This window comes from Tenrec ecaudatus, chromosome 18 (assembly GCF_050624435.1).
Source record: "Tenrec ecaudatus isolate mTenEca1 chromosome 18, mTenEca1.hap1, whole genome shotgun sequence".
NCBI classification, from domain to species: domain Eukaryota; kingdom Metazoa; phylum Chordata; class Mammalia; order Afrosoricida; family Tenrecidae; genus Tenrec; species Tenrec ecaudatus.
Window position 1 is genome coordinate 36,583,200 of NC_134547.1, and position 23,893 is coordinate 36,607,092.

The 23,893-nt window shown below is 37.6% G+C and overlaps 1 protein-coding gene and 1 pseudogene across 4 annotated transcripts in view; both read left to right on the top strand.

Moving 5' to 3' along the window:
- LOC142432524 (eukaryotic translation initiation factor 3 subunit F pseudogene) overlaps window positions 1-2,425 on the top strand; it is a 33,694-nt pseudogene extending 31,269 nt beyond the window's left edge.
- PHKB (phosphorylase kinase regulatory subunit beta) overlaps window positions 1-23,893 on the top strand; it is a 245,632-nt gene that overhangs the window by 37,467 nt on the left and 184,272 nt on the right. The window lies entirely within an intron of this gene.

A 23,893-nucleotide genomic window follows, 5' to 3' on the forward strand; every position in this document is an offset into this window, starting at 1 on the left:
CTGATTGTTTTACTTAACATACCTTGAGTCTCACACCAGCCCTATATTTATATTCTTCCTCAAATTACAGTTGATCAGACCAGACTCAGTCTTGATAGTTATGAAGTGGTATAGCTGTGCATGAAACCTGGTTTGTTTTTTAAGCCTAGGCATTCAAACAAACTCCTCGTGTATAGGGACACCTTTATTTTATTATATTGCTAATTAAAAATTCTGATCAAATTTTAATTAGTAATAATAATGTTTATGTTGTACAGGAATGTAAACTAGGCATCATCATAATGTAAAAAACAACTGGAAATGGTTTAAGTCCATTTTCAAAATGTTGAATGCATTGAGATTAATTCTTCTATACAACTTGTATAAAATGACATGAAAATGAGCCCAAACTCACTGCCATTGAATACATCTGGACACACAGCAGCTTGAGAGGGTTTCCAGGGCTGGAAGGAAATATTTACAGGGGCAGATTGCCTCATCCTTTTCTTACAGAGTGGCTGGTCAGTTTGAACAGCTGACCTGTGGCTTAGCAGTTCATCAGTAGTGTAGCAGAATGACTAATATCACATCTTTTTATGAGATTCTTTCTTGTGAAAACTGCAAATGGTACACAGTGAAATTTTCATTTACTTCTTTCCTATAATTCAATTAGTATTGAACTAATTCACTATTATTTAATTTTGGAATTACAGTTTTTCACTCGTAATAATTACCTTGGGTTTCTTTGGACAAATCTTGTATGTTAAGATATATTTACTTTTATAAAGTGATTATGTGTGAGGCTGTATTATGTTTATTCAACTGATTTTGCTGTTACACATTTCATGCTTTAATAATCTTGTTATTTCACTGAGAACTCCCTGTATAAATAATAGAGTAGAATAGAAGAATATTATTGCTTGGTGGCTTCCAGTTGATTCCAACTCACGTGACCCTGTGTACAACAAAAGAAACTACCTGGTCCTGCATCATCCTCATAACTGTTGCCGTGCTAGCCCATTCATCTAGGCATTGGGTCAGATCTTCTCACTGAGGGTCTTCCTCGTTTTACAACCCTGTGTTTTAGCAAACGTGATGTCCTCCAGCAACTGATTATTCCTGATAACGTATCAAAATTATATGAGGTCAACTGTTTTCATCCGCATTTCTATGGCCCATTTTGTCTGTACTTTTCTCAACAATGATTTGTTCTCTTAAAACCCATGGTATAGTTCATATTATTCTCCAACACCACAATTCAAAGACATCAATTTTTCTTTGGTCTTCCTTATTCGTTGCCCAGATTTTACATGTGGATGAGGTGATTGAAAATACAATGTTATATGCGGAGTACTGAAGTTAAACAACTTAGCTCTTTCTACAAGATGACTACATGAGTGTCCAGTGCTCCTCTCATTGGCTCTGTCTAAGGACTGGTGGTGGCCAGGGCAGTGGCTTCTGCTCGAGCCCCAGCTCCATCTCAGACTGGCTTCAGCTCCCACTCCAGGTGGAGAGTCTACTCCAGCTCCTGCCTCCTGGTCTGAGTCAACAGCAGCTGCAGCCCCTATGATTTCGGCCTCAGGGTAGAACTCAGCCTCAATGCTAGCCCCAGCCTGGCTTAGCTCTCGCAGGGCCTTTCCCAGGTAGCCAAATGGTCAGGCTCCACCATGGACAGTTATGAGTGACACAGTGAGGGTACTGCTCAAGTTATCATAACCCTGCTGTTTACTGCTGAGAAGCACTCAGTGGGAGTTATTCTTCGGTACCTCACAAAGAGTTTGGAGATGAGGTGATTGTTGACACAGAATTTGTGAATATGTGTAAACTGCACAAAAAGTCCCTTCAAATTATCTCAATCTGGGATAGTACTCTACAGGCCATGGCATCATTGAACACTGCTGATCCACGAATACTGCAGCTGAGAGGTCCCTGACCATATTCACCTCACTGTCGAAACCAGCCTCCAGAATAGCCGCATGTGCATCCAGGCCTATATCAGCACGTGAATGGATGTCCCTGGGAGGACCGATGGAGTGATGGTTACAGCTCTGACCATATTTGACACCAAAGTATTGGATTTGACCTGATGATGAAGACCTGTTTTGATCCCAACTGGGTGACTTGCAAGTCTTAAGTGACTTGCTACAAGTGGGGTGGAGCACATGAGTCAGCCCATATCCAGGATGCTTTGAGCACAGTGGTAATATGCAGAGGATGTACTGTCTGGAAAGGTGGCTGCTGCCAATACTGTGGGCCACTTTTGATGAGTCTGGTTAACCAACTACCCCAAATTGTTCCTGATGACTTTGACATGCTCAACAGCTACCTCAGTGGCCTGCTGGGAAATCTTACAAAGTCACAAATTGCCTTTAACTCATGGCTTTCAACCTGTGAATGGCTCCCAGAAAGAGTTCCTATCACTCTGGGCCCTAACCCTGAGAAGTAGAATGTGGTGCCAGGAAAATGGTTTCTTTGTAGTTGTGAATCACACTGAACCAGGCAAATGATGTGACTAAATAACCAGTCTGCCATTTGTTAACCAAAACAAAAGTTAAATAATTCAGTGTTGTATTTTACTTAAATTCATGTATTTTGATGAATCTCTTCTATTTCAGTTGATTCTAAATAGCTTTTGGCAAATTTTATACATAGGATATTGATTTTATTTATTTAATATTTACTAAGTGTTCACTTTGTGTCAGCACTGTTGGCATTTGAGATAAAACAGTGACTAATACAAACATGATGGAGAACATTAAAACAGTTATATCACTTCTGAGTGCTTTTATTTCCCTAGAGAGAAATTCTAAACTTTTTAGAATTAATGAACTATGACTCTCACCTCACAAGAAATCATATAAAATTAAAGGATATTATGGCAAGCTACTCTAATGGGTCATAAATTTTAAAAGAAAATGAAATAGATAATTGAGTTATTGGTATTCATAAGGTCAATACATGAGACATCAAGTGCATATACTATTCTTAAATAGATTTTATAGGCCATGCTCTTTCCATAAAGGTCACTGAAAGAACTTAATACTTTTTTATTAAAAATAAAATGGGAATGGTGCAATGGCCTTTTCACATCTTATTTGAATAAGTTAAATAGGCAAATTTTGCTACATTTTTATAAAATGGGTTTGTTTCATATTTAAAATGCATATTTTATCAGCTTGTCATCTAGTGTGGAGAAACATATAGACTAAAAAATGTATTAAAAAAGGAAAAAATCTTGAGGGTTCAAATGAACTGTGATGATAAAAAGTGGAACTTAATTGAAACCATATTCTAAATAAATAATTAAATTTGTATATTTACATACACCTAATTTTAAAGCCATCTGTTCCCTTTTTCTTAACCCTCTGATCATTTATTTATTTTAATCATTTTATTAGGGGCTCATACAAGTCTTATCACAATCCATACATATACATACATCAATTGTGTAAAGCACATTTGTGCATTCATTGCCCTCATTATTTCTAAAAACATTTGCTCTCCAGCTAAGCCCCTGGCATCAGCTCCTCTTTTCCCCCTCCCTCATGAACTCTTGATAATTTATAAATTATTATTTTGTCATATCTTACACTGTCCGACCTCTCCCTTTACCCACTTTTCTGTTGTCTGTCCTCCAGGGAGGAGGTCACACGTAGATCCTAGTAATCCTTGTAACCAGTTCCCCCTTCTACCTTCCCAGTATCGCCACTCACATCACTGGTCCTGAAGGGATCATCCTCCCTAGGTTCCCTGTGTTTCCAGTTAAAATCTGCTCTCGTAAGGCAGAGATGAAAGCAAAGACGAAAGGATCTCAGTTTTTCTCAGCCAAGCATTTTTGTGAGCTTTCATGGTGCAATTAGTCTTCAGAGACCATAAATTTCAGCTTCTTAATAACACCATTGTGTCTGAAGTAACAATGTAGAGCTGTGTATCAAATACTTGATACTGTGTATCAAATAGTTTGTGCCATGCCTGGCAGTAGATGCCAAAGGTCCATTTTGTCATTGTACAGAGTAACCAAATAATAAATGAATATCTTCACATCTAATATTTAGGAAACAGAATTATACTAGGTAAAAATTACTCTCCTCTACCTAGTGGTAACTATTTTTAATAATTTATAATGTGTCCTTTTTGAGGGGAACCAATAGATGTCTTTCTAGAAGAGATGAGGCTTGATAGTTAAATCAGGGGGTGAGAATGGGCTACTAGGAGCCCTGATGGCAGGGTGCTTTTTATTGTGTTGGGCTGCTAACTGGGAGGTCAACATTCCAAACCACCAGCTGTTTTCGGGAGAACGATGAGACTTTCTACTTACATAAAGAGTTACAGTCTCAGAAACCCACAGGTACAGTTCTTAACTGTCCTGCAGAGTAGCTTTGAGTTGGAATTAACCCAGTGCCAGTGAGGATTGATTTTTTTGGCTAGATGGGTCATTAGCAGGAGATAGAGTAGCATGTGAGTTTACATTGGTAAACTGGTCATCAAGTAGTCCTTGAATCACAACTTTGTCAGCTTTTCTACTTTTTTCTTATCAAACATCTGTCATCTATGAAATAAGTATCTTTCCTATTATTAACTGCCACTATTGTATGGGATACATTAATGAAAATATTATGTGTTGTGATAAGAATGGGCTCTAATTAAGGTATTTATGAAGTTTTGTAGACATGCAAGTTTTAGCAGCTTTCTTTTGGAAATTTAAGACTTCCTTTAATAACATGGATCACCAATTCAACTTAACAAATATTTATGAAGAAACTCTTATGTGCCAGCATTGAGAATCCAAAGTTGTGAGTGTGCTGAATTAATCTAATTCTCCATTAGTAGTAGTCTTGTAGTATACTTCACTTGAGGAATAAATGATTTTTCTAAGTGAAGAAATTATTGTCTGCAGTTAAATTTCCAAGTTACTTGGAAAATATTATATGTGTTACCTAGTGTAAGTATGTAGATTATTGCCCTCTAGAACATTGCTATTTCCGAAGCCAAGTAATTATTGTTTTAATAATTTATTGATAAACTTCAATTTTGGTTTTCATATGCCTTATAGCTTCATATGTCTGCCCTGTTTTCCATTGCTACCTGGTGGGCACCTTTCCTGTTCTCCCTCTTGACCTGCAAGTATGTATGACTGTAAGAATATTCAAACTCCAGGAAATTGGATTTTTCACCCTTTATAACATAAGACACCAGTTCCTTTTTAGTTTTTAATTACTCGGTTAGGGGGCATATTTTCCCAGAAATTTTGGTTATTCATTTCTTCATTGTTTATGCTTTTTTCTTAGTTTACTACCCTCCACATGTCAGAATGTTTTAAAAACTGCATTTCTTAGGCATTCAGAGTTTAGTTCGAGATTCTAAAAAATTCACAACTCTTAACTCTTAGGTTGTGCCATATCTGTAAACTCAGCTGTTCACTATTAACTAAGAGGAAAATTCTAAAGTTGTAATCATTAAGACTTTGGTGACTTTTGTTCACTTCCCAAAATTAGACAATCACTCATTAATATTAAATACAGGTCGGAGATAGTGACTTATTCTTTACTTTTGCTAAGATTACATTTCTACAATTTATCTTTTTATTGCTAGATTTCAATACCCCAAAGAAAATAAAAGTATGCTGTTCATTTTATATTTTGATTTGTAAATGTCAATATTCAGTACTGAGTGCTTCATTGCTTTTTAAAATCAATATTTAAAAAGATAAGTGTTATTCAGGCAGTGGAGATTTTTAGAAACATTAGCCACACAAAACTTTGATCATTGTTTAAGCTATTTGTTAACGTCAGATGCCTGATGGTAGGTTTAAAATCGCTCCTAAAATTGCCAACTTGTAAGAAAATATAAGTAGACAAGCAACTGTCATATTCTTAGATACTAGAATTTGTATACAGCTTTTGAAAAATATGTTTTATTAGTGCAAAAAGACAATTTTCTATTTGAACTACCAACCTTTAGGCAAGTAGTACAGCATCGCTGTTTTACAGAACCTAAGAATGCTTACAAATAGTAAGGGAAATGAAATGTTCTCTGCTTTTGATTTGAGTGGATTTTTCACTCAGTATTATGTAACATTAAAAAGACCAATGTAATCTTTTATAAAAATTATAGTATACAATTATTTTCAATGCAACATCAGAATTTTTGTAGTATGGTTAAAAATTAAATTCCCAATAGATCACCACCTAAATAAAAAAGTAAAGCAATAAAAAACAATAGAAAATAAGTGTCACTCTTCTGTATGTTCCCAATTATGTATAAACTACCAGTATAAATGATTAAATGTAAATTACCAGCTATACAACATTTGCGAAACTGACCCAGGACCAGGCAATATTACCTTCTATTTTTACTATGAGTTGGAACCGATTCAAAAGCACTGAATAGTTAGCACCAATTCCTAGTTGCTATGGACTTGATTCTAACTCACGATGACCCCATGTGTGTCTGAATAGAATTTTGTTCCATAGGGTTTTCAGTGGCTGATTTGGGGGGAGTAGATAACCAGACCTTTCTTCCAAAGACCCTCTGTGAACTTCCAAACTTGTAAGCATATGAGTCTATTGACCATTTGTATCATCCAGAGACTTCATGTATAAACGCCAGGTTTTCAAAACTGACTTAAGTACAAAGGAAAACCAGAGCTAAATGAGATATCTCAAGTATATTCAATTCTCCCTCCACCCCCGCTATTCCAACTATCATGGAAATGATAGGTAAATTGAAATTGCATGCAGGTAGTTCTGGACTTAACATGTGCTACAATTAGTACAAACTGTGCTTAATAACCATACAAAATTTAAATCCTATTATTAGTAATATATACTGCATACAATATATACTGCATACAATATTTACTTCCCAAAGAATCAGCCACTGAGAACCTTATGGAGCACAGTATATAGTTTTCTGATATCATACCTGTAAGTTTATATGTAAGGTTTCCAATCTTCAAAAACAAATAAGGGAGACAAAAAGATACTGATAATAAAAAGCAATAATAAGGTTCCTTTAAAAAATGAATTATTTGACTTATTGCTTTGACCATCAGAATTGAACCCTGTCATAAGTTGTAGAACACATAGAAGACACAAAGTGCATTGAGAAACTGATGGGAAAAATACTTATAAAGCAATAAAAATATTGCAAACATGTAGACAAGCCATAAAAGCATAGATTCAGTTGACTTTTGAAAAGATTCTTAAACTCTGAATACCAAAATCAGACTCATTGCCATTGAGTTTATTTCTGACTCATAGTGACCCTGCAGTACAGAATAGGGCTGTTCCTACGTGGGTTTATGGGACTGTAAATCTTTACAGGAGTCAAAGCCTCGTCTTTGTCTCATGAAGCCTCTGGTGATATCGAAGTGTTGACCTTGTAGTCAGCAGTGTGGCGATACTGGGAGGCTAGAGGGAAGGTGGGTTGGAAAGGGGGAACCGATTACAAGGATCTACGTGTGACCTCCTCCCTGGGGGATGGACAACAGCAAAGTGGGTGAAGGGAGATGTTGGATAGGTCAAGATATGACAAAATAATAATTTATAAATTATCAAGGGTTTATGAGGGAGGGGAAAAATGAGGACCTAATACCAGGGGCCTAAGTGGAGAGCAAATGTTTTGAGAATAATGAGGGCAATGGATGTATAAATGTGCTTTGCACAATTGATGTATGGATGGATTGTGATAAGAGTTGTATGAGCCCCTAATAAAATGATTAAAAACAAACAAACAAAAAAAGAAGTAAACATACTGTGCCACCAGATTAAATGGATTCTGACTCAGGCAAATGTATGTGTTCAGAGTAGAACTACTCTCTACAGTTTGTCAAGTTTGTGTTTTGAGTCACCTCTGGGTAGTTTTAAACTACCAACCTTTGTGCTTTCAACAAGGAAGGCCCTCAACGAGATGGAGTGACACAGTGACTGCAACATTAGGCTCAAGCACAGGAACTATTGTGAGGATGGCACAGGACTGGGAAGTGTTCTGTTCTGCATCGGGTCACGCAGTGCTGGTGGAAGCTAACAGCCCGACTGCCACCAGCTTTGAGCAAGTAGCTGTGCAGTGCTTAGCTGTATTACGTAACCCAAAGATACTCACCCACCATAACAAAAACCAAAATTTAGTAACATCAGATAGCATTTTACTCCAATCAGATTGGAAACCTTATAAGAGTCTATAGCACTTTTTGGGGGGTAGAATTTTGAATTATTTTACCTTTTAAAAAATTAAATTTGCTATCACATGGAGACTTCAAAAATTTAATGGAAAAATTCTATTTTTAAATTCCATGTTTCTGCACTCTTTGTGAAAGTCCCCTTATATTTTGTAAAACGTGCCTTTACTCTTTAAAACAGTACTTCTGCAAATTTATACTGGAGGTAGGAAACCTTTTTCTATAAAGGAACAGATGGTAAATAATTTTAGACTTGTGGGGCCCTTTTTATAGTTGTTTGTCACAATACCTAACTATGCCAATGTGACATCCATCAATGGAGAGTTCGAAGTAATTAGTCATAAACAGTTAGTATGTGGTATTGCTACATAGTATACAAATACAGGAGAAAGGGGCCTTTCGACTCGCTGAAGATTATATCTTGGAAACTCACAAGGACAGTTCTGTACTGTTTTTTATTGATGCTGTTGTAGGAATTGACTCCGTGGCAGTGAGCTTTTATACAAGTTCATAAAACAATTAGGAAATGGTGGCGTCTGAGTATTGCCTTTGTTTTTACTATTACTTGTAAGCTTATACAAGTATTGTTTAATTTATAGTAATACCTATGCTTTATAATCAGCTTCCAAAGATCCTGAAAACTTAATAATTGACTCTGTCACTAGTTGGTACTTGCTGTTTTCAGCACACCATACATCTTATACATCTTTGTATAGGAATGTCTTTGCAGTACTATTTATAATGGCAATACAAAAAACAAATTTATACTTATTGTTAGGGTTAACAGTTGAGTAAGTTGTACTATACCAAAATCATTAAATAGAAAGTAACTGTTGGGCAGAACCATTATTTCAGATTGATTTCCATGTATGATAAATGAGAATAACAAGATATGAGTATGTGTACGTATCATGATTCCATTTTTATAAAGCAAGCCGTGACATTTTCTGTCTTATTCATGCATATATTAAATTTTAGCTATAATACATTACCTAATCCACTGCCTCTAACCAATTGCCATGCAGTAAATTTGGAAGAATAGACCTGTCTCATAGAAAGACAGCCACATCTCTCTCTCCCACAAAGAAACTGGTGGGTTTGAACTCCTACCCTTTTGGTTTACAGCTAGGTGCTTAACAAATGTGCCACCAGGGCTCCTTTCTGATTGTTGAGTCATGAAAAAAAGTGTGATTGCTTGAAAAGGAGGATAGAAAAGTGTGAGAAGTGAGATAGGTTAAAACTATAATAAACTTAATATTCATGATATGAACAATAGGTATCCTAGGATTAATTTTGTGTGAACTTATAAATCTGCAGTAAAGAAATGCTTGAAAAGATTTAGGGAGAAAATAAAAATTCTGTAGGCCTTTCTAGGGAGGTAGTTTTATACTAAACACTCTATTCGTTGGAAAAAAGAGTTTGGTGGCACTATGGGTTAGGCACTGACCTCGTAACTACAAGGCTTGTGTTTCAAACTCACGAGATGTTTCCAGGGAGAAAGATGAAGTCATTTGCTCCAAGGAGTAGCAAAACCCCTATATCATGCAGTACTGCTCTAAGAATCTGTTTGAAAGCGTGTGTTTGTGACAGATTTGAAGTCGAAGTTAATCTGTTCGTGACATGCAGTCGTTATGTAAACGTTTCCATGTGTGAGAAGGAATTCAAGCATAGCTAATGAAGTACGCAGCCTCCTTTACTCAATGTAAAGAAGACCAAATCCTCACAACTGCACAAATAGGTAGCATCATAATAAAAGGGGAAAATGTTGAATTTGTCAAGGATTTTGTCTCACTTGGGTCTGCAGGCAATACTCACGAAAGCAGCAGTCAAGAGATCAAAAGAGGAGTTGCTTTGGCTAAACCTGCTGCACAAGGCTTTTTTAGACTACGGGAAAGCAAGGATGTTACTTTGAGGACCAAGGAACACCTAAACCAAGCCATGGAATTCTCCATTGCATCATATGAATGTGAAAGTTATGCATTGAATAAGGAAGACTGCAGAGGAATGTATGCATTTGAATTGTGCTGGAGAAGACTACTGAAAGTACCATGGCCTGCTGTAAGGACAAGCTGATCTATCTTGGAAGAAATATGACCAGCGAGCTCCTCAGAGGCAGGGATGACAAGATTTTGTTTGACCAGTTTAGACATGTCAGGAGAGACCATTCCCTGGAGGAGGACATCACGTTTGGTAAAGTGGAAGGGCAGCCAAGGAGGGGAAGATCGTCCAGGAGAGGCATTGACACTGTGGCTGCGTCAATTGGCTCAGTCACAGGAACAACTGTGAGCATGGCAAAGGACCTTGCAGTGTTTCCTTCTGTTGTGCACAGGGTTGCTATGTGTTGAAGCTGACTTCATGGCATCTAACAACAATAATAGCCAGCTTCCAAATTTTCACTGTTGTACCTAATTTTTATGACATTCACTTCCATTTAAAGCTGTATTTTTTGCTCCATTTTAGAAGTATAATAGTGACTTTGCAAGTGCCTACTCCTAGGTATCTCCACACTTAGATAGCTGGGCCTTACTTAAACTTTATTTCCAGAGCCGCTCCATAACTCTAGGAGTCACTTGTTTGCTGAGCTCCACTGTAGCACTAATTGTCCTATTCTTAGTCTTCTAACGTATTAACCACACTTTGCTTTGTATCATATTCACTAAAGACTTCATTTTACTTTTTTTGCCAAGCTTTAATATAAACCTTGGAGCCTGCTAGGTGCAAGGGTGAAAACCATGTGCATGTTCTGTATATATTAATTAATTAATATGATGATATTTATATTATGAGAGTTTGATTCACATCGATATATTTAGTAATTCTTTTCCTTTTAAAAAATTCTAATGTGGTAAGACATTTATAACAAGACATTTTTCATTAAAATCTTTCTCTTTGTTTTAGACTGCCTCTAGACCTTGATCATATTTAGAGAAATGATATCATCTTTTCAGTGTTCAGAAGTGATGATTAATAACTTTTTGTATATGTTAAAGATTTCTAACTCATATAATGCTAAATACTATTTCTAAATAATACAGACTTTTCCTGTTGTATTGGTTTGCTGATTCGAGTTTTGCTACTCAGTGACCTTGAATTTTCTATTAGATCATGGATTCTTTTCTGTGTGATTTAAGTGGTTGCTATTTGAATTTCCAATGTTATCTGTGATGCATTCTTAGAGCTACCTGATAATATTCAGGAATATTTTAGGTATTTTATAGTACAAATTCAGAAAGTTTCTACCTTTCTTAAGTTTGTACTTTATTAACATGGTTTTTGGCTTATTAAAATGTCTTAGGAACTTTGTCTTTCATTATCCTGATAGTAATTTATCCTCCCTCCTTCATGGTAAAACTTCTGGTCCTTGTTCCATTTTATCGACTTATGTCAACGTGTTTCCTTACTAATAATATGTTCTCAAGTTAAAGTGTGAATTGTTTTTCTAGTGTAAAGTGAATTAATTGACAGGTTTAAAAAAATCAGATTGACATTCATTGTGATGTTTCATATAAAGTAATTCAAGTTGGGAAAGTGTGGAAATGAGATACTTCTGTTTTAAATTTTAATCTCAGTTTTCATTCTAAAATTTTACCAATTTTTCTACTTATTTTACATCTCTTTCATTTTCCATGAGATTTCATGTTCCATTGATTTCTGTTCTACCACATTTCTTTTGGGTCTTTGAAATTCTTTATAAAACATCTTTTAAAAAAATACATCTTTCTCTTTCTGTAAATCCTGATTTTTGCATTAAGGATTAGACATATGTCAATGTAGGTAGACATATGTATTATTAAAAGTTAATCATATAAATGTTAACTAAAATTCTGTTACTTGTGTTTATATATGGTTATATAGTGTTTATCTTATTTTTATTTTTCATTTTTGTTTTGAAATTTTTTTTAATTAAATAATTTTATGGGGGCTCTTACACCTCTTATCACAATCCACACATATATCCAGTGTGTCAGGCACATTTTCACATATGTTGCCATCATCATTTTCAAGGCATTCGAGTCCCATTTGCGCCCCTGATATCAGCTCCCCATGTATTCCCTCTCCATCCCCCACCCACCCTCCCTCCCTCCCTCACGAACCCTTGATAAGTTATAGATTATTATTTTCATATCTTACATCCCCCTCCGTTGCTCCTCAACCACTTTTTTGTTGTTTATCCTCCTTGTCATCAATTTCCCCTTTCCCCCTGCACCCTACCCTAATCCTCCTGGTATCTCTATTTTCATTGTTGGCCCTGGGGTTTTTTAATCTATCCTGGATTCCCTGTGTTGCAGCTCTTGTCTGTGGCAGTGTGCATGCTTTGGTCTAATCTGATTTGTAAGGTAGAATTGAGGTCATGATAGTGGGGTGAAGGAAGCCCCAAATAACTAGAGAAAAGTTGTGTGTTTCATCAGGGCCATTCTGCACCCTGACAGGCTCATTTCTTCCCTGTGATCCCTCTGTAGAGGGTTGTCCAATTGTCTACAGATGGGCATTGCGTGTCCACTCCACGTGATACCTCCCCGCCCCCTTCACCTTGGATATGATTTTTTTCTGGGTCTTAGATGCCTGGTACCTGATCCCGTAGACACCTCATGATCACATAGGCTGGTGTGCTTCTTCCATGAGGGCTTTGTTGCTTCTCAGCTAGATGGCCGCTTGTTTATCTTCGAGCCTTTTAGACCCCACACACTATGTCTCTCAATAGCCAGGCACCATCAACTTTCTTCACCACATTTACTTATGCCCCCATTTTGTCTTCAGAGATCATGTTGGGAAGGTGAGCTTCACAGAATTCCGGATTGTTAAAACAAAATGTTCTTGAGTTGTGGGAGTCCTTGAGTCAAGGTCCAATGTCCATCTGTAACCATAATTCTTAACATAGATATGAGTATATATTTCTATCCCCCTCTTGTTATATATGTATTTATATATGTGCATGCCTGTATTTAGACCTCTATAAATGTTCTTTGCTCCCCAAGCTGTAGCTCGATTGCTATCCTCTGAACTGCATTCTTCTGAGGGGGTGTAGGGTATCCACATAGTTGGGATTGGGGCTGTCCCCACTGACCTCTCTTTTGATTCCCTGGCACATGCCAGTACGTTGTATTCATTTCTTGGCACATCAGGTAGAAGCCTGGTCTCTCTCTCCCTCTCTTGTGGAGGTATAAACAATACCCTCCCCTTGGTTGGACGAGTGCCCTGCTTCCCCCCACTCATGACTTTTTTTTCCTCTTACTTTTCCCCTCTTATTAGTTGGCTGCCATATGTATCCTTGAATTGGGTTTGGCCCCTGCCATTGTTGCTGGACATCACCCCAGGGATTCATATAGTAGATTTTCCCCTATGCCCCAATTTTGTTTTTTTGTTTTCAAGCTTACCTCAGTGGAGTTACATTGTACTTGTCCGTTTGTGCTTGGCTTACTTCACTTAGCATGATTTCCTCCAGTTCTTCCCATGCAGGAATGTGCTCCTTACGTTCATCACTGCTTTCTAGTGATGTGTAGTCCTCCATCGTATGTATGTACCACAGGTTTTTGATCCTTTCGTCCGTTGTTGGAATTTTGGGTTGTTTCCAACTCCTTGCAATTGTGACCTGTGCCACGATGAATATTGGAGCACAGATGTCTGGCCGTGGTTTGTTTCTTGCCTCTTCTGGGTACAGGCCCAGTAAGGGGGATTGCTGGGTCATGTGGTAGCTCAATTTCCATGTTTTACCTATCACCAAATTGATTTCCATAATGGCTATACATACCTACAGGTCCACCAGCAGTGGACGAGAGTTCTTATCTCCTGACAGCCCCTCCAACACTTGTTACTTTCTGACTCTTTGAACTGGGCTGTCTTTGAGGGTGTTAGGTGGCATCTCTTAGTTGTTTGAACTTGCATTTCTCTTGAGGCTAATGATCAGGAACATTTTCTCGTATGTTTATTGGCCATTTGGATTTCTGCCCCTGTGAAACTTCTTTTCAGGTCTTTGCCCACCTCCTTAGTGGGCAGTTAGTTTTTTTTCTTATTGTATGCTTTCAAAGTAATAAGGCCTTTGACTGATGTGTCATTGCTGAAGATGTTTTACTACCACATTTTTAGTTGTATTCACAGTCTTCCAAAGTTTAATTCTTATTTGACTTGCTACTATTGATTGTTTTTCTTTTGACTTCAGATTTATACTTCATCTTAAATTGCATACAATTTGTGTTTAATTTTGTGCACTTACAATGAAGATCACCCCTGTAACATTGATCTAACCATACTATTATTTATTCACTGTGAAATGTGTGAAGTTATAGGAAGGTATAAGAAACATTGATTATTAATTAATTATGTGAGTTTGTTTTTATCTTCGCTGTTTTGCTTTTTATATATTCTCTTAGATCTTAGTAAATAGGTATTTCTTTTCTCAGTTTATTTGGTTTTCACTTGACTGATTGTTGCCACTAAAATTTGCTATTAAAATGATTAAATCATTTTATTCTTTTCTGATGGATAAGGGGTACTGTTTGATGGCACTTGTCTCCTCTCTCTTTCTTATTTTTGTTAAAAATATTTATTGGTAAGTGAAAACATATCACTATAATAACAAAGAAACTATTAATCATTAAACAGAAATATTAAAATATGAGGCTATCATTTATCAGCATATCCTCCATGTAGATCTCTACCTTCTGGGGAAAGTGCTTTCATTTATCCAACCCTTCCATATGAATTCTGCTCTCTTTTCATCATACCACATCAAAGGAACCAGTTTTGACTTCCTTAAAGGGCATCTTAAGTGCATTTCTGTGATGGAATAAAATTCTTTAGGGAAATTTACCTGGCCTTTTTCAAACCAATGCAGTTTTCAGTTTTCTTAAAACTTCTGCATAATAAGTCCCTGTGATCATCCTTTAAGAGAATCTATAAAGATTACCCTTTGTAATTCCATAAAACAGTTCCCATAATCTTCTGAATTGACCTCTGTGACCTGCACTGAATTCTTTGCTTTGAATTTAAATGACCTAGCAGGTTCCCTTTGTAGTCACTATTTTGATTGGACCTTTATATGAATAATACAACATTATCTAACATATCAATTTTTAGAGGTGTACTTCTTGGATTTTGATTGCATAACTCATGTTGTATAGGTATCATCCATATCATGGCAAAATTTTCCATTATTATAAGAAATAATGACTGCTTTCTAAAAAATTATTCCCTGTTTTTTACCTACCTTCCCTCCACGAGCCTTGGTAATTACTAGCAAACTCATTGGTTGCTATATATTTGCCTATTCTGATATTGCATTTAAATGACAACATGCAGTTTTTATCTTTTTGCAACTGACTTTACTCAACATAACATTTTCTAAGTTTATTCATGTGTAGCATATATTCAGACCATTTGTCCTCATTGCTGAGTAATGTTCCATTTTATGTATATATACATAGAACGGGACCCAAAACCGAAAACTTTTTTCAAAGTTTTGTATTTAAATTATTTTTACAAAGCAACCAATCACCTTCATAATACTCTCCATTATACTTAATATATTTGTCAAATCTGTAGTTCCATTCTTGGAAACTGTGTTAGTCTGGGTACATTAGAGAAACAAATCCACAGAAACTCATATGTATAAGAAAGCATTTTATATAAAGGATACGTGCACATCAAGAAAACATCCCAACCCAGTGCTACCCAAGCCCACAAGTCCAACATTGACCCATAAGTCCAACACCAATCCACAAAGTTCTCCTCCATCTCACAAAGCACACACTGTGATGCCAACTGCAGGAGGAAAGCTGAAACAGTGAACATGTAAGCATCTCAGTGCTGGAAGGGGTCTCTATATGGGTGCTCCAGCACCCAGGTCTACACTGGGTAGGTCCATGAGGCTTCTCCTCAGGGATGTCTTACAGGAAGTGAACCTTGCAAGCTGAAGCAGGGACCTGGCTAAGGCAGCTGCACCCTGGTCCAACCATCAGAAAGCAAGAGACCGCGAACTCGAAAGGCGAAGCTTCCTGAGCCATTTATCCCTCCACCCTTCAATTCACTCCACATGTGTTTATCGGCCAGGTTGGCACAATAAACTTTAACTATTTCAGAAACATTTTTCAAACTCATCTGTTTGGATGGCTGACAGCATTTCCCTTGGTTTTTCTTCACCTCTTCTATGTCTTCAAATCACTATCCTTTCATATCTCTCTGCATTCACGGAAAGAAAAAGAAGTTGCATGGAGTGAGATCAGGGGAGGAAGATGCGTGGGGCAAGAGAAACATGCTGATTTTTTGCAAAAACTGGCACACACAGATGGCTGCATGAATAGGTGCATAGTCGTGGTGTCAACGCTAGTCCCCATCTGCCACAAATCAGGTCTTTTTTGTCGCACACTGTTACAATATCATTTCAGAACCTCTAAATAGAAAGTTTTATTAGAAGTCTGAACTGGTAGAAAGAACTCCAAATGTACTACCAGTCGACATTTTTGTCCGTCCAGGTAGTTGATGGATGTCCAGAACGAAGTTAGTCATCAATTGACATTGGACCTTTTTTGAAAAGAGAGAACTACTGGTACACTTGAGTTTTTCCCATCCTGTTGTCCTCTTAAGCTGTGTTCAACATCACAACAGTTTCTCTGGCATTTTTTTCTGCAGAGGAAACAAAATTTCACAGCCACACACTGTTCTCTTAAATTGGCCATCACAGAAAATGAAATTCCTGCGAAACTGGTTTTATGAAAAAATTACCTGTGCCTAGAGAGACCCTTCCCAGGTCATGCCACTGGCACACTCACTCCGAGTGTTGCTCAATGCTCGCCTAGCGGGGACAGTACATACTATGAAACCTCTGCCAAGTGGAGCTTTTTTTTTTTGTTTTGTTTTGGGTGCTGCTTTGCATATCGCATTTAATTTATCTCTTTGTAGTTCCTGGACCCTGAAAGTAGTAAATGTATTCAGCTGTTAAACAAAATGTTAGCTATTTGAGACCAACCAGAGAAGTCCTGATGAGCTACCTCTAAAAAACATGGAATACAACTCTGCTCTGAGACAGATGGGGCCACCATAAGTTGCAATCAACTCAGTGGCATCTGGAACCAGCAGCTCTTAAGAGTTTGGGATGCTGGTTCCAGACATGAGGTATAAGACCTAGTCAAACAGGAAGGGCAGGGCAAGAAAACAAGAATTCTCTATAGCATCTCGTATTAAAAGACCATATATATCCCCAAGGATATGACGTTAGGGTGTTACCTGATTGATAAGTTGGAGTCCATATAACCACATAGATACGAGTTGACAAAAAACTCTAATCACAGGTGGATTTCACAAGTTCCTGGAAGCTTGTTTTGTCTAATGCCTTCAGTGCAGCTTGGACAACTTAATCATATGCTACCCCTTGAAATGGTTGGCTGTTGACCAGTTCTTTTTGGTATAAGAACTCTCTATTCTTCCCTCCCTCTCCTCTGCTTCCTTCTAATGGTTTCATTGATAAATAATTCACACATATAAGTTAGTGGTTAAGTTATGCTGTCATCACCACAATCAATTTTAGAACATTTTCTTCCTTCTTATATTCATCATTATCAGCTCTCCATTCCTCCCCTGACATAACCCCAAGAAACTACTCATCTGGTTATTGTCTCTATAGATTTACTTATGGATTTTATGTCAAGAAAAGCACACAAACAAAAATAAAAGAAACAACACGAACAAGATAAAATGTAGAAAAGAATGCAGAATATAATAAAAACTAGAACAAATTTAAAATGGGTCAAAAGGGAGAAAAAATGACAAGGAGATAAGGGAAACCCTCGACAAAATGCTTTGACATGGTGGCGGCAACAATGTGCCCCACATGAACAGAATTTGGGGATGGCGTAGGACCAGGTAGTTTTTCATTTTGTGTACATAGGGTAACTAGGAGTTGGAACTGACTTATTGTTACCTAACAACAACAGCATCAACATCTGCATCAGTCTCTTTCCAATACTCTCTGTTTGATAGCAAGTCTATTCACATCCCTGGTCATGGTCAGAGGAGATTTAATCCAATTGGAGGTTTAATCCAATTGGAGACCCTCGTGCTCAGAATTTAAACTCTTTAATACCGATCCCCCATCTGGTCTCAAATTTTGTTATTTCCAGTCCTTGGCTCACACAGGCTGGTGTGCTTTTTCTATGTGGACTTAGCTGGTACCTCATTTAGATGACTGCTTGTTTGTTTATAAAATCATTTTGTTGGGATCTTTACAGCTATTATAATAATGCATTAATCAATTATATCAAGTGAACTTGTACATATGTTGCCATCATCATTTTCAAAAGATTGTCTTTCTACTTGAGCCCTTTGATATCAGCTCTTCTGCTTTCCCTCCCTCCCTCTTGCCTTTGCAAACCCTTAATAAGTTATATATTATTATTATTATTATTTCATATCTTACAACATGTACTGTGTTCTTCCATCTACATTTCTGTTATTCGTCCCCTTTGGGGATGGGATGGGGGCTTGATGTTTGACTACTTGTTTTAAGACAAGCTTTTAAGACCCCAGATGCAAGTCTTTCAGATAATTGGGCACTGTATGATTTCTGTACCCCACTTTGGTATAATACCCATATCTTCGGTGATCTCTTCATGAAGTCAGGTATCGAATAGAGTCACATCATAAGAACTAAATCCTCTTAATTAGGGCTTTGATTAAGTATGAGCTCAAAATCCATTTGTATATCTTCCATCTTCTTTTGATAATTCCTGCATCATTCAACATTTTGCTTCTAGATTTCTTTAATACTGCCACTGAAGACTTCAATATATGCATTTTAAAAAATTTGAGGTATCCTAATGAGTTCTTCCCTTCTAACTCTAGTTATTTGCACATTTCCTTATAGTATGTTGGCTTTTCATGCTGTATTTTGAAATGTTCTTTTCAGCTCTTTTACTTCATCATTTCTTCTTTTCCTTTTAGCTAAACTGTACAAGTTTCAGAGTTTCTTGTTGAATCCTAGTCTCAGGGATTCTATTAGTTTTTACATGACTAACATGTCTTGTTTCTTTCATGGTTTTGAAATTTGTTCTACATGTTTCTCCCACTGTAGCCAGAACCTTCTAATGTGATCTCTGAGAACAGCTGGCAGTGGCAGCTTGGAGGGACCGGGGTGGTGCTACTGCCCGCCTACCAGCCAAATGGAAGAGGATGTGGGTAACTGCTTCTAGTCTCCTGGAGGATGTAGGGACCAAAGGGAGAACCAGCCCTTTCTGGATGCGCGTCATCCGTGTGGTTCTGGGTAATTGGAGTTGATTGTCACATTCCATGTGTTCTGGAACACTGTTTTCAGAAGTTCAGAATTGCTCTATTGTCTTGGTTCATCTGACAGTTCACTCACTCAATTTGTCTCCACTCTCATCTCATTTTTACAGCTTGTTCTCATTGTTGCTGTTCGATCGATTTCTCTCCCCCCTTTTACTCTGAAGCTCAGCATTCTGGGATTGTTATTTGTGTAGGTTTCATCTGGTCTCTTTTGTCTTTGCTAGGGAGAGTATGGATAGCATGATTTCCTAATCCGCTATCTTGCTGGAATTTTCCATATTTTTTTTTCAATGCAGAAATTTCATTGGCTGATTTACATAGACACTTCTATAGTGCAGTAAATGGCAATGGGGGTGGATCTATCTAACATCCTTTGGTTTTCTATTGCCACAAGTTAGGGGTCATATATATCTTCAGCTTCATCCTTCTTTACCTAACTTAATATCAACTGTTCCTGCCAAGGCACACTCCTATGTTGGGTTCAGTTATTCATTGTAATGGCCACACAGAACTCACAGACAGTATTCACAAATATGGGGTTTATTGAGGAAGTTAATAGACTACCACAAGTCAGGAACCACAAACAGCCAGGATATAGTTATTAGTCCACAGTTAACACTTCTCAGCCAGGAGCCAAGTCTCTCTCCAGAGGTCCTCAGCCTCTAAGCCATTGCATCTTTGACCAGGAAGACTATCTGTTGCTCTGCCTCATAGACTTGGTGCTGCTTCTCTGTTCTGTCTCATAGTTTCCTTGTCTCAGTCTCTGGTCTCCACCCCCCAATATGTGTTGTCTCTGGTTTTGGCTTCTGCCACTTCAGAGAGAGGTCACAAATGTGCTCTCCTTCTGAGTGTCCTGGACTTCCTGTTTCAAAGGCGATTACCTAATATAGCTAGGTCAGGGGTGGTAACTAAAACTGACCAATCCTCTCGCATGAGTGGTAAACCAACTCTTTTTTCATAATCCCTCTCAATCATTTTGTGGGTGTTACAGTGACATGGACAGAAGAGGCATATTAAGAAATTGTATTCCAGCACATCCATTTACTCAAGTCCAAATCTCAGTGCTATCTGGTCAGTCTCGCTCACAGACCCACAGCATCTGTGGGCAAGATGGGGAGAAGGAACCTTCAAAGCCTTGTCACTGCTTCTCCGTGTATACACCATCTCTGGTGTGTTTATGCCTGATGACCTCCACCACTTCAGACAGAAATCATGGGCATGGACGTCCAAATGGTCCTCTGATTTCTCTGTGTCCCAGATGGCTCTTTTGTAAGGAGGAATGGTATTGATATAGGTGTCGCTTGTCTTTTGCTGCCCAGATCCCCAATGAAAATGAAATAATGAAATCTTAAGTCATACCTTCTAAATGAGTAGTTTTATAAGTACCCCCAAGGAAACAAAGGGTGTGACTTGATTCACACCCTGTACTAAGGTCAAGATTTAGTCCTTCCTTAAGGTTATAACAGAATACTACAACATGATATCATATCTATAGGCATGGAGTTCAGAATTACAATGTTACATAAAGAATCTTGCCTAGAAGGGCGGTCTTAATTAACTCTATGAGGGGTTCCACACCCCCCTCCCAGAGTGGAATTTTACTTTCAAAGCTATAGATTAAAATTTTTTTTTTTACACAAAAACCTATCACCTCCAAAGTACTCTCCATTACACTTAATACATTTGTCAAATCTGTGATTCCGTTCTTGGGAACATTTTTCAAACTCATCTGTTTGGATGGCTGACAGCACCTCCCTCATAATTTTTTCTTCACCTCTTCTGTATTGTCCAATTGCTGTCCTTTCATGTTCCTCTTCATTTGTGGGAACATAAAGAAGTCACATGGAGTGAGGTCAGGTGAGTAAGGTCCTTGGGGGCAAGAGAGGCATGCTGGTTTCTGCCTAAAATCGGTGTACCAAGGTGGCTGCGTGAGCAGGTGCATTGTCATAGTGGCAAAACCATTCCCCCTTCTACAACAAATCAGGCCTTTTTTGTCACACACTGTTAATGATATCTTTTCAGAACCTCTAAATAGTACGCTTAATTAACAGTCTGATCTGGTGGAACAAACTCCAAATGCACTACATGTTGACATTTTTGTCTGTTCAGGAAGTTGATGGATGTCCAGAATGAGGTTTGTCATCAATTGATATTGGACCATTTTTGAAAGGAGAAAACCATTCATACACTTGAGTTTTTCCCATAGACCTGTCCTTGTAAGCTGTGTTCAACATCACAACAGTTTCTGTGATATTTTTCCCAAGCAGGAAACACAATTTCACAGCCACATGCTGTTTTCTTAAGTCAGCCATTAAGAAAACAGGGTTCAAGCAAAATTGCCTTTATGAAAAACCTTACTGTGACTAGAAGGAATCTTCTCAGGCCATGTCACAGGGTTTACTAACTCAGAGTGAGTTACTCAAAGCTTGCCTAGAAGTAAACATGAATATTATGAAAGCTCCACCTAGAGGAGTTTTTTTCCTGTTTTGGGGGGTTACCCGCTTGTATCTCAACTAGATTGCCCATCTCTTAATTAGAAGGCACCAGTGAAACCCATTCAGTATCATAGTAACAGAGGCCCCAACTGTGTCTGAAGTACACTGCCTAAAAATTGAACTACTCCTACATGAAAGGAGATTTGTATCACTGAACCACCAATACCTTACCTAATTGTAATAAAACTATACAACTTTTGTTTTAATATTTGTTATATAAATGAAAATAATTGCTCTCAAGAGAACTTTAATAAAAACAGAAATATTGCCCATGTTTTAGTTATCTGTTACTGCTATATGAGAAATACCATGTTGACTACTTTAACAATTGGAAACTTAATTTCCTGTAGTCTATTAGGCTAGAATTCTGAATTCAGAGTTCTGGCTTTAGGGTAATGCTGTATTTCTGTCCAATTCCCTGGAAAGCCTTTATTTCTTCCGCTCCTGTTTTCCTTAGAGAGCTTCATGTGGCTGCGTATCTCTTGTCCCTTACCTTTTTTGTGCCTGTGTAATCTTTTTTATTTCGTAAGAGATCTGAAAATAAACCCCCATATATGTAGTTTTTTGTCTTATTAACATAGCAAAATAAACATTTTAAAATGGAATTATGAACACAGTTATAGAGATTAGGATTTATGTAACACATATTGTTGGAGAACTCAATTTAATCCCTAAGTCTCACATCTACCACAGTAATGGGGGCTTTTTTATTCAGTTGTCTTTGTTGTTGTTAGGTATCATTGAGTAGGTCCCGCCAACCCAGAGTGGTCCTGTGCACAACAGAACAAACCATTGCCCAATCCTGTTCCATACTCATTATCATTCCTATACGCTAGCCCATTGTGGTATCCACTGTGTCAGTCCATCTCCTTGAATGCCTTCCTCTTTTTCACTGCTCCACTTTACCCAGCATGATGTTTTTCTCCAGGGACTAATGTCTCCTAACAACAGGTCCAAAGTATATAAGATAAAACCTTTGAATATATATCTTCCCAATGAAGCTTAGTAACTAAGAAAAAAGTAATCAAATCAGGTACAAATCATCAAAATTTATAAATTATGTGTTTATGTAAACTACTAAACACACCTTTTACTAGGATATTCTCATTACCTTGGTTATAAGCTACCACACTGAACACAGCAATTTTATAAACATGAATGCTTTCATTTTCTTTAAAAACAGAATTTTAATGCATCTCAACACAATCCTTTGTGCTAGTTACATAATCTGTTGTTAATTTGAGATCAAAGAGTGAAGTGATGGAGGTTAGTCTGTCAGTCAGGTCCTAGCCTGATGACCTCATTTGGAGATGCTATGTTGCTCACTGGAGGTGAACATACTCACTCCCTGTGAGACATTCCTGTGGACAAGATACATAGAGCTATGATAGAGCCCTGGAGCTGAAGGAGCCATGTGGATACTCCTGCCAGTGCTGAGATGCTTTCCACTGCCACTGGGTGCACAAAACTTTCCACCCACTGGCCTGTGATCTTCCTGCATTCGGCACCATTGCATATGTACCTTGATTCTGAAGATGAATTTGCAGACTGGTATTGGACATATGGGCTAATATCAGGCTTATGGACTTGATCTGGACTTGTCTGGGATGTTTTCTTAATGTACATTAAACTCTTTTTTTGTACATTAAACTCTTTATGTACAGCTTTCTTTTACACATATGAGTGTCTATCAATTTGTTTATCTAGTCTACTCAGAGTGACATATCCTTCAAGCCTACCTCCACTTCCCCTAAGAAAATTATAGGTTCGCTTTCATGCTCTGATATATTACACAGTATAGCATGCATTACCTGAATCCAGAGGTGGATTCATTGTGACCCTGTGCTATTTTTTATTTCTGAGTCCTTTCTGAAAAGAATAAGAGACATTACTTTGATGGCTGAAGCTTTAGATGTCTCCTTTTCTATTAGTATTTGAGAAGGTATACTAGTCAAATGCATAATTT